The sequence below is a fragment of the Gastrolobium bilobum genome, unplaced genomic scaffold (genome assembly GCF_033153095.1).
Source record: "Gastrolobium bilobum isolate Gb01-03AN ecotype WA unplaced genomic scaffold, APGP_CSIRO_Gbil_v1 utg1262, whole genome shotgun sequence".
Lineage (NCBI taxonomy): Eukaryota > Viridiplantae > Streptophyta > Magnoliopsida > Fabales > Fabaceae > Gastrolobium > Gastrolobium bilobum.
Window position 1 is genome coordinate 69,970 of NW_026897857.1, and position 12,272 is coordinate 82,241.

Genomic DNA, 12,272 nt, shown 5'->3' on the forward strand with positions numbered 1-12,272 from the left:
TCATTCCAAAAACATATTATTAAGTGAAAACTTTTTTAATGATATATATTATTCTCTAATATATTTTCTTACCTAAGAGCCATTTAGGCTTGAAACGTGGATATTGTGTGTTTTAATATTTTTTGTTTTTATTTTATCTTATACTTATTTAATTCCACAAGTGGAGGGATATCGAACTCGTGACCTTATGATTACGGGAACTCTGATATTTATAAAGAATCATTTCAATTTAAAATCTTAAGATATTTGGTGAATTTTTTTTTATTAAGTTATATTATCCTATGACAAAATGAAAAAGGAAGAATACGCAAGGTCAATAAATTATTGTGCGCATGCAAGCGCGTGTCCACAATGTGGCATCTATGTATTTGCGTGTGCAAGCGGCAGGGTGACGAGGATAAAGAACGTGGATGGAAACATGACTGTTTATTTATTAATTTTGCTATTGAACTCCAAACTTCTTCTGGCTGCGGGATTTTTTTTTTTTGGTTGATCAAATTTATTTATTTATTTTAAATTTAAAGTTTTTTATTTGGTCCTCTTATGCGACACAAGAATTTATAAGACATGGAAAAAAGCAAGGGCCAAAAATCATGTGATACCATTTAACAATCTGAACAGAAAATCTAGTATGAAAAAGATTCATTTATTCATATTCCATTTGTACAGTGAAGTCTCATATATACAAAAGGAAAAACAAAACAGAATACGCGGTTTACATCCAACTAAATGACCTGCACTAAAAAAATATTTACATTCCAAATAAAATAAAATAGTTAATGTAAGAAGTATGTATGTTAACATCCTCTAAATAAACCAATGGTAATAGAATTATGCCTTAAAAAAAAATGGTCATTAATTTATATTTGTAGGATTGGTATCCTCTCATATCATATGAAAAAAATTATTCTGGTTACATTTTGCCTAGGAACGCAGCTAAAGCGTTTCACGGCACGTACTTTATTTATTTGGGATTTGTATACTATATCAAAGTTCAAACTTTTTTTTTTTTTTTTGGTTTTTCCAATCATATAATATCGTATTGTTTGTGTTATTTATTATTTATATATTACAAAAGCGATGTAATTCTTACACTACTTTAATTTTGTAACATGCATTAATCCATTCTCTTCATATATTTGTGAGTCTTAAACATGTATAGCTAGTTATAGTGTGCAAATATTATCAATTCCGCTTATTATCTTTGTAATACTCAAATATTAGACCAAGGAAAAAATATGATTTTTTTTTCTTATGAAACCATTGGTTTGTTGAAGACCATTCAATAATAAAATATGGGTGAATTTTCAATGCTCCTTTAATACATTCTCTCTTAATAAAATTAGAAATAAGTTGTTATCAAAAAAAAAAAAATTAGAAATAAGTACAGTTTATGTGACAATTAATAATAAAAAAAAACTAGAGTAGCTAGTAAATGAAATTTGTAACCTCCTCTACTACTGACTAGCATAAAGGATATCACATTAATTCTTAAGTAAAATTCTAACGCAACAGATATGAAATAAGACATATGACAAAATACCCTTAAAATATAACCATACAGAAATCAAGTTCACTATTACATCATAAATACACCACAATCTAAACTGAAAAGAAACATTTTTCTTTCTAGTAATTGCTCCATTAACTCTGTATAGTCTTCAAATTTGGGTGCCAGAGGACGTGCCACCCAAAGATTGAATGGGGATACTCTCCAGTCTTATCCTTCTTCCGATAGCGAAGCTCAATGGACCCACTGTTCCAATGAGACGCTAGCCTTCGGACGTACTGCCGTACTCTGAGGACAAGATGACCGGAGGAGGTTGAATGGAGATACCTCAAGGTTATATAAAAAAAAGTCACATTTAACTAATACATTACAATTATTAAATACACCCAATAACATTACTACCAAATATATCTATAAATTTATAACCTCATCAAATTATTCGATTATCATTACATATCACTGCTTATAATTATTATTTCTTCAATAACTTAAGATTATAAATTTTTTCTACAAAAGTTAATCGAAACATCGTTTCATTCAAAAGGAAAAAAAAAATCAAAAGAATATATACATTTATTTATTTATTGAGAGAGAAGATAGAGATAGTATTTCCTATGTCATCCAACCCTAAACTCGAGACAATCTTCACCCCACTCTTTGGTGGTGGTGATGTTAAAGTGATGGAGGTTTCTTTCCCTATTGGCGTTAGCATCAGAGCCAAAACCCTCGCTCTCCGCAATTCCAATGACTTCTCCTCTTCCAATAGGTCCGTTTGTATTCACTTTTTAAGAAAGTTTTTTTTTATCATTTTCTTATTTTAAAAGTACTTTTTATAAAAGCTACAGATTTTTAGAAAAATATTTGATTTTTGAAAAAAAAAATTGGCTTTTGACTTCTGCTTTTTTTAGAAGCTAAAATTTTTAGCTTTCGAAAAAAGTAAGTTTTTGACTTTTTTTATGACTTCTGCTTTTTTTAAAAATAGGCATACAAACAGACTTTTTTCGAAATGTACTTTTTTCGAAAAGTACTTTTTTTTCTTAAAAAAAAAAAACAGCTTTTGAAGAAAAAAAAGCTCATCCAAACGGGCTCTACTACAGCTCCACAACCGCCACCACTTCCTTAAGGTCGTCCCTACCCTACCGCCGCCACCTATGAAGTTCGACTTTTGCAGCGCGTCTCTTGATTCCAGGTTAATTGAGGAAGCTGAGGCTTCTTTAGGGGAAAACACATTGGAGGTTGAAGGAAGGGTTATGTATCTTTATGCTTCAAAATTGTCTTCTTCTTCTTTTCTTATTTCAACCTATTTGAGTATATAGTGGTGTTTTGCATTTTGGATTTTTTTTTTTTGTAATTTTTTTCTTTTAAAAAAAAAATTGGGCTGATTTTTAGATTATTTGTGTGCATGACACTTTTTGGTTGGTATAGCTTGAAAATTACTAGGTTTTTATTTTTCTTGGTATTTTCAGTTTAAATTAACGAGGAAAAAAGGGATTTCCATAGAATTTATAAGATTTGAAAGGACAATATGAATTTATAGTATTTTAAAAAATCATATGAATTTTAACAAACATTCAAAGGTAATTCTTAAGAAAGATAATCAAATCAAAAATTGATATGCTTAAAATTCATTAAAACTTTGTGATACCTTTGCGTGCTATTAGTGTGATAGAGAGCATGTTATTCACATTTAAAAAATTTTATTTCATTTTCATCAATATTTTTTAAAAATGTTTATTAAAATTATTATATGAAATTATTTATAGTAAAAGCAAATGTATTTATCCCAATTTAATAGATCATAAAGAGAAAAGCTGGCATTTATACCGTGCAATGAGCATAATTCTTTTACTCATTGTCTTGTCTAAGAGTAACTTGTATTCATTATGGTATAAGAATGTTTAACATTGTTGAGTATATGCTCTTTTAACTTAGTGACGAAAGCAAGTTATGCAATAGCAACAACGATTTTTGTATTGTTATTCAACAAATGAATATTGAAATTTTGTCTCTCATTGTGTGCCTAATATGATGAATAAAAGTTCTTGAGAAATTTTTATTGGTAATATACTGTTTATTAAACATTTTTATCGGTAACATATTTCTAGTGCTACGATTCTATAAAAATAAAATAAAATGTAGCACATCATCAGATACGACTAGCACAATAATAAATTATCAGTTAATCATGAAAAATAATAGCATAAGGAGGAATGCCAAAAACAGAGAAAATATATTATAGTCAAAAAAGAACATTCTTGACTTTGAGAAAATGCAAGGATAGATTGTGAGACACTGCAATAAAGAAATCATAGGAGTTACGGTGAAATTGTGAGAGAGATATGTTATTTATACTTCTCACTACAAAGTCTCATGAAATCCATATCAAAAGATAATCCACTAAAATCGTCATATTTTTAAATACCAGAAGAACAAATCAAGTTGACAATGAATGGAACACATATCAAAATGCCACTTTTCATCAAGTTTTTTTTATCTAAATGCCACGTGAATAGTGTTATTTCCCAATATGCCACGTGAGCACTGCAGCGAATCAAGTACCAAGTTAAAATGCGACACATCAGCACTGAGTTCGCTACAGTGCCCAGTGAACTTGCGCACGTGGCATATTGGGAAATAACACTGTTCGCGTGGCATTTAGATAAAAAGCTTGGTGAAAAGTGGCATTTTGGTCACTGTTCCATAATGAATTTCATAACTTTTAATTATTTAAAGGAAAAAGTATTTCTCCAGTCACTGGAGATAAAATTATCTCCAGTGAGCTCAAAACGACGTCGTTTTGGGATTATAAGATTAAAAAATTATAATGATAAAGACTAATATAACCCTGCAATATATTATAATTACAAAATTACCTTCATTTTCGTCGCAAAACGACGTCGTTTTGAGCTCACCGGAGATAACTTATCTCCATTGACTAGAGAAATACTTTACCCTTATTTAAAATAAAAAGACACGTTAACTCAAAACTCAAACTTTATTTTTAAGGATAATGTTAATCTCAAGTTACAGGAGACAACATTGTCTTATGTAGAGACATAATTAGATGGAAGAAAGAAAATTGAGGCTCAGATTTTGATATGTGTATAACATGAAATAAGATTTCTCATGTAACATGAGAAAAACATTTCTCTTATTTTAAACGCCACTGAAATAAACAAAAAATAGAAAGAATGGAAACTTCAAAACCCGCCCATTAAGTTTTCTTTAGAATCACTAGGAGGTGTTTGGTACAGGTGAAATTTTTTTTTATCCAGAAATCTCAATTTTCAGAGATATGATTTTTACATTCAGTTTATGATAATCCAAAAAATAAAAATTTAAAAAAATTTAATTTTCCAAAAATCCGAAAAAAAATCTTGTACCAAACGCCTTATGAGGAATTACAAAAAAACTTGTTAAAATTTTCGCTATGAAGAAAGAAAACCCAAGAAACATAATAAATAAATAAAAAATCAATTGCAGCATTATCAACTTGGATTCCAAAAATACAGAGTACCAAGAAAAAGAAGATGAGTTGGGTGATGAAAAGAGAGAGAGAGAGAGAGTTACCAAGGAATAAGGGGGATGATTGGGGGTGTGAAAGGAGTTGAAAACTTGTTGAAGTCGTTGTTCAACGAAGGAGGCACGGCCATTGTTAATAGAGACGGACGGATTGAATGCGGCAAGTCGAAACAATACAGACTCTTCGAACTTACCTATTACTCGCTTGTCTCTGTTATCAACAGTGTTGAGGATCTTGCATGGTTACGCCCCTTTCTTTGCCCCAAAAGTTGTCTCTCTTAAGCCGCTCTATCTCTATTTATAACATTTGCAAATCATATCTTTCCAAATAATTAAACAAATCGTAATTTTTTTAAATCAGATGTATGAATATTAATGTGCATCTACTGTATAGTATCATTGATTTTTTAATTTTTTTTTTATAAAGGCATTGATTTTTTAATTTATTATATTACATTTACTTCCTTAAATTAAATTAATTGAACAATCACTTTAAAAATTGTTTTTCATTCAATATTTATCAATTTTTTTATTTTTGGAAAACATATTTATCAATTTTATTTACATTATTTTTAAGACAGTTGAGCTTTTTTATTTTATTTGACATAATTTTTACCTACGGACTATTAAATCAACTCAAAATCCAGCTCAAATCCATCACCTAAGAAACATGTAAACTGAAAGGCTTTTTGACCACTATAGTCCTTCTTTAATAATTAATTACTAAATTGACCTTGATTATAAACTATTTTAAAAATTTAACCTCTCCAAAAAATATAACATCAATCTGTCCCTGTTTGACCTTGACCATTAAACCTACCCGAGTATCCCCTCCCTACCCGGGTATTTTTTGAAAATTTTACCCTACCCAAATATATTTCAAAAAACTGAAAAAATACTTAAATTATTTATCCGGATAGGGAGGGGCTACCTGGGTAAATTTCACCCAAAATTGCTTCCGGCCTTATACAAGATCTTTTTCCACCTGAGCATGAAATTGGGTGTCCATTTGTCTCAGAAAAATGTTGTTTTTCTACCTGTATGTATAGTATTTGAAAAGATCTTTTTCCCCTATAGCCAAGCTAAACGTGTGCAATATTGTCTTGTGTTGCAGCAGGTGCCTGAATCCAGAACGGGTGTCTCTGATTTGAGCATAAATTTAGAAAATGATTTGGGCGGTGGTGTCAGTTTTGAGCAAGTGGGGGTGTCTTTGAATGATTATTTGTTAGTGTTAAAAAGTAAAAATTAAAAAAAAAATTTACAAAGATAAAATATGTCAAACGAGGCACAAAAAACCAAATTTTCTTCGGAAAAGTTACGTGGAATTAAAAAAAGCACTTTGATTCGGACACCTGAGTCAAAAGTTATAGCGTTCCGAAGTTTTACGGTAAAATTTCCCAAATTTTGTAATGCAAATACGTCTTGTGGTACCCACAAAGCCCCTCCTCAGGTCACCCAAGTCAAGTACAATATTATGAGTATATGACCATAGAAACTTGTTTGATACAAAAAATCTCATGGAAAAAAATTTATATGACTCAGTTCACTTATATAATCGATTACCATATGCTTGTGTAATCGATTACTTGGTCCAACCAACGGTCAGGAATGTTTGATATGAGCCTCAGTTCACTTATATAATCGATTACCGTATGTTGGTGTAATCGATTACTTGGTCCAGCCAACAGTCAGGAATGTTTGATATGAGCCTCAATTCACTGATATAATGCTGGTGTAATCGATTACTTGGTCCAACCAACAGTCAGGAATGCGTGATATGAGAGTTTTATAAATAAAAAAAAACTAGCTCTCGCAAGTAACTTGGATTGAATACTCGAGTATTGTTCGTGATCTGGGTTTTTAGGAATATTTACTCCAGTACATCACCCATGTACTCTAGTAAATGTTAATAAAAACACAGATTATGAACAATACTCGAGTATGTTACCTGTGTACTCGAGTATTTACTGTTTCGCGTAATTAATATACTCAAGTATCAACCTCTTGTACTCGAGTACATAAGTCGTTCAATAGTCAAACAGGTATAAATTGACATTATGTTTAAGTACGAGGGCAAAGCATTACAATTTATTTCAATTAAGGGCAAAAGATTTAAAAAGTCAACTGAACTTGCTACTATCAATCCGATATCAGCTTCCCCATAATTTCAGCAATTTTTTTATGTCAGACAAGCAATACTGTTCATGCTAATGCTCCCCCCTGGTCCCTTTCCTCCTCTTCTGATTTCCGTATTTCAAGTGTTTCCTTCTTTCCCCTTCTCATCCAGTCCTTGTAATATTACATTCAAGTTAGACTGTTGGCACTGATTAGGAGAAAAAGGCTAATTACACCTGAAGCATATATTTCTCCTTATTTTGTCCCAGTATTCCTCATTGGCCAAACATATGAAGTTCCTACCTTACTGTCTCCTGGCTGTAGATTGGTAGGCGGAATTCTAGGTGTGGGCTCAGTTCTATACCCAAGCTCTATCATTTCTATGTATCAGACCTCAAGCAGTTGTTCCATTCTCTAAACACTTTGCAAGTGCCAAATGTGCCCAGTTAAACTCACTGCCCCATAAGTTAAACCCATTTTGCAAATTGGCATCCATTGATTTTTATTTTTATTTTTAATGTTCTAATCGATTCATCGATTCGACTAGTCCAATTCGAAACGAGTCTCGGAATTAGGGCTTTAAATCCCTCTCAAAGATAGTATAGAGAAGGATCGAACACATGCACTCACCCCCACCTACTCAGTTCCTTGATACCTATTGAACTACCATCATTTGGTTAACTAGTAGCATCCATTGCTGCCTATCGTGAAATCCTTCCCTCATAGGTAAAACCTAATATAACAATAAAACCGGAAAAACAGCTCACGTCAGTTATCATCCTCTCATGTACACAGAGCGTTGGCCCTTTTAACCCATGCAACTCAGTTGAAGGCAGTCCTTCTAAAAAACTTAGGCTACAGCGTATCAGTGAACTATCACCAAAAAAGCTGCTGTAAACAATTCTCATCGCCTAAATTAAATATAATAACTGGAGATTGCATTGTAAATTAGGGCACATATGTTACAGTACTAGGACTCATAACTATAGTGCAAAACTGTACAACGTAGTCCTAGTACACCTTTATTGAAAACCAAGTTGAGAGACCAACTTTTTTTTTCTTTCCGTGTAAATTTACGTAAACGCAGAATAAAAGCTGACTTACAAAGAATATATGACATATTACGACCTAAAATCTGAAATTTATTTCCACAACTTTACAGAGCTGTCATGACTCGCAGAGGCGACCATTCCAGTGACATGAGACTGCATGTGCCAAAGCTGATATAATATTCTCGTGTGCTGAAATTGATATGCTTTTGTTCTCAGTAAGCACTATAAACCACAATAAAAGAATCAGTAAATCATTATGCTTCCTCAACTTGAAGACAACAGAATATGTAACGTTAAAAGGAAAAAGGTTAAATGCCAAGATAAAACATGCCTAAATTAATTTTTTTTTTTTTAATTTGAGATGTAGAAAATTCGGAATAACCTTTGTTAGTCATTTCCAAGATTTTTCTTATTTACCCTCACAGAATAATGATCGAGGTCTACGCATTTTTTTTACTTCTCCTGCCCTTTTTTATTTTTATAAGTTTGGTATAAATATTTCCTATTTTTATTGCGATGAGATTTTTGAAGATTGATTTGCTATTTCTTCTTTTATTTTGTACCAAAGTATCCTATCTAATTCACCACTTTGTGGGAACCCGTGACATTTTGTACCCAAAACAAACGCGCTACCAAGCTGCGCTACATCCCTTTCCATTGGTTTGTGAACTGTAACATCCTCGTCTCGAGCCGGTTTAATTAACATACATATGATACAAACAGAAACAGCGAAAGACTTAATTTACGAAAATACGAGCTAACTTGTTTTTTCCTTTTTCATTAATCTTAATTCACATGATATCTCACATTGCATACTTCTCCTAATTTAATTCGTATTTGACGAAGACGAAAATCGGGCAGAGTAACATCTGTAAATTGGACAACTGGGGATTTGTCAATCCCACTCTCAAAGGTTCCTGATAAACAATATACCATATATAATTTCAGAAATACCAGAGATCTATAAAGGACTATATATACATCCATTGGTTTATGCATAAATGGCTCCGTGCCACTATGTCTAACAACATACATATTTCAGCATATGCACATATCTGAATACACAAATGTACATGCATCAAATATGAACACATGTACAAAACATATACAGAGCATATATTGTATAATGGATCAAACATCATGATCCCAAAATGAATAGAACACTATAAAACAATACATATTCTCCAAAAATAACATCTATAATAAATAGTAGCGTTCGGCCACCCAGAACTCCATATCCTTATACTAGTACCTCTAGCCACGGGTAGTGTCCTTTTCCCATGAGGGCTCTTCAATTAACTGTGTTCCTGAAATCATATCCCCAAATGGGGTTAGAGATGAGTCTCTAGTAAGCTCCAGGTTTATGGAAAGCTCTCCATACCCTGGGCTCATGATAACTCTCCCAAATGAGAGTTAATTTATTATTTTTATGATGAATTTGTTGCATAAACTCCATATAAGTTGACCTTTTTGCATGATAATTGAGCTAATTATTGTATGTTCATGATTAAGTGCTTTGAGATGACTAAGTATGGAAAATAAGACAATATTTCTTGATTTTGTATAAGAAAAGATGATTTGTTGAGTGTTTGACTTTGCAGGAAAAATTGACGTAGTAATGCTGTAGCAAAGGAGCTGAAGAATTGATGACATAGCAATCGCTACAGCAAGACAGCGTGGACAAAGGGACAACCGAACTTTTGAAATTCAAAAGTTAGTTATTCTCCAACAATACACCAGCAAGCAAAGGACGTTTCTGAAGATATAATCTTATCCCAAAATCCCAAGGATCAAGGACGATATTCAAAGATTGAGTCTTGTCCCAAAATCCCAAGGAACAAGGATAACAACTTCACACTCGGTCAACAACAACATTGGCACAAGGAATCCAAGAAGATCAAGATCTTATCCAAAAAAGTGCAAACAAAGCCCAAAAATCGCAAAGAACAAGGACAACAAACTCACACACACATTCGGTCAACAACAACATTGGCACAAGAAATTCAAGAAGATCGAGATCTTATCCAAGCAAGTGCCAACAGCCCAAAAATCTAGGGATACGATAAGGTTGTAGCAACAAGATTCATAGCTTTTCACTCCTAACCCTAAAACCCAATTTTCCAACCATTCTTCCTATTTAAAGAAGAGTTCCGCCACGAATTAAAGCACGGTTTTGGAGAGAGTTCAGAGATGTTCAAGGTTCGAGAAGTCAGAAGCACTACGTTTTAAAGAGAGAAAGTAAGGTTCTTGGAGAGGGAAGAGCTGCTGGAGCAGTGTTGGAGCAAGGCAGTGACGATGTTTTCCTACAGCATTCATTTTCATCTTCTTTCCTATTTTTCAATGAGTTCTTCCTTTCTTTTCTCTTTTTTATTTAATTCCATTATGAGCTAATTTGCTCTATAGGTTAGGTGATAAAGTACCTATGCTGTAACATTGAGATGTATGCCTAAACTTTGTTTATGTTAATGTTTAATTAGTTATTCAACGAGTTTGCTTAATCTCATTCATGTGTGCATGTCGAGAGATACATATGTGATATTGAGGAGGTTGGGGCCGAGAGGTTTCCGAATCCAGACCCTTGTTGAATTGTGTGGATTAATTAGGTTAAGTTAACTTAATTAAGTTGTGGGTAGAGAGATCATTCACACCACATAGCCTAGAACTTGAGCTTGAATAATTCAGTGATTAGTTTGGCCAAAGAGATGTGGGAATTAATTATTGGGTATATATGTTAGTTTGGCCAAAAGCCCCAGCATACCTTAGTGTTCGGTTACTAATTAAGCATTGATATAGCATCGTTAAAGCATCATTTTAGTATTGCTGTATCAGGAAAATTGAACCTGACCTATATCTCATCCATCATCTTAATACCTTTAATTTTAGTTTACTGCTTTCTTATTTTTAGTTGTCTTTTATTTTTACCAGTCCAATCATCACGATTAATCATTTCACCTACTTTCTTCACCTAAATAATCATTACTTGACACTTATCTCCGTGGGAACGATACTTGGACTCACACATCCCTTTATTACTTGTGACACGTGCACTTGCGTATTTGTGTGGAAGATTTAATTGATTACAAATTGCACAACAAGTTTTTGGCGCCGTTGCCGGGGATAATTATAAAATTGTTTTTATTTTAGTGAAGAATTTTATTCCTTTTATATCCTTTACCGCTCCCCTTACTGTTTTAAATTTGTTAATTGCAGCGTATGAGCAGTTCTTCTTCAGAGCAAGAAGCAGATTTTGATCCTGAGATTGAAAGAACATTTCGAGCAAGAAGGAGACGACAAAGACACAACAATTCTACAACAATACCCAACATGACAGAAAGGCTGAGAAACGGTGAAGAAGATGGACCTAGACATAACAATGAAGGTCCAAATCAAGTTGAGATTCCAATCAGAGCGGATGCAATTCCTACGCTCAATAATCTGCATTCTGGAATCGTTCAACCTGATGTAGCAGCAGAGAACTTTGAGCTGAAGCCAGTGATGTTTAACATGATGCAAACCATTGGTCAATTCAATGGAATGCCTAGTGAAGACCCTCACCTTCACCTCAAAAATTTTATGGATGTAGCAGACACTTTCAAAATCAGGGGAGTTACATCCGATGCTTTAAAGATGAAGTTGTTCCCATATTCCCTCACCAACAAAGCTAAAGCATGGTTAAATTCTTTACAATCACAGTCAATCCGAAGTTGGGAGGAGTTAGCGAACAAGTTTTTATTGAAGTTCTTTCCTCCCATGAAGGCAGTCCAATACAGGAATGATATATCAACCTTCAAGCAATTGCAAGAAGAGTCATTTTATGAGGCTTGGGAGAAATTCAAGGATCTGTTGAGGAAGTGCCCAAATCATGGCATTCCCGAATGGATTCAAATGGAGACATTCTATAATGGGCTTAATGGACCAACAAAGAGCATGGTCGATGCATCATCTGGAGGAGCCCTTTTAGAAAAAAACATATACAGAAGCATATGCAATATTAGAGAGGATGGAAATCAACAGCTATCAGTGGCCTGTAGAAAGATCAAGTTTAACACCAAAGAAGGCTACTGGAGTCTGGG

General features: G+C 33.1%; 1 non-coding gene across 1 annotated transcript; it reads right to left on the reverse strand.

The window, feature by feature from the left end:
* Nucleotides 1–11,963: 11,963 nt before the first annotated feature.
* LOC133310865 (small nucleolar RNA R71) lies at nucleotides 11,964–12,068 on the reverse strand. The gene has a single exon (XR_009751499.1). It is a non-coding gene; the product is annotated as a small nucleolar RNA R71 (small nucleolar RNA).
* Nucleotides 12,069–12,272: the final 204 nt, after the last annotated feature.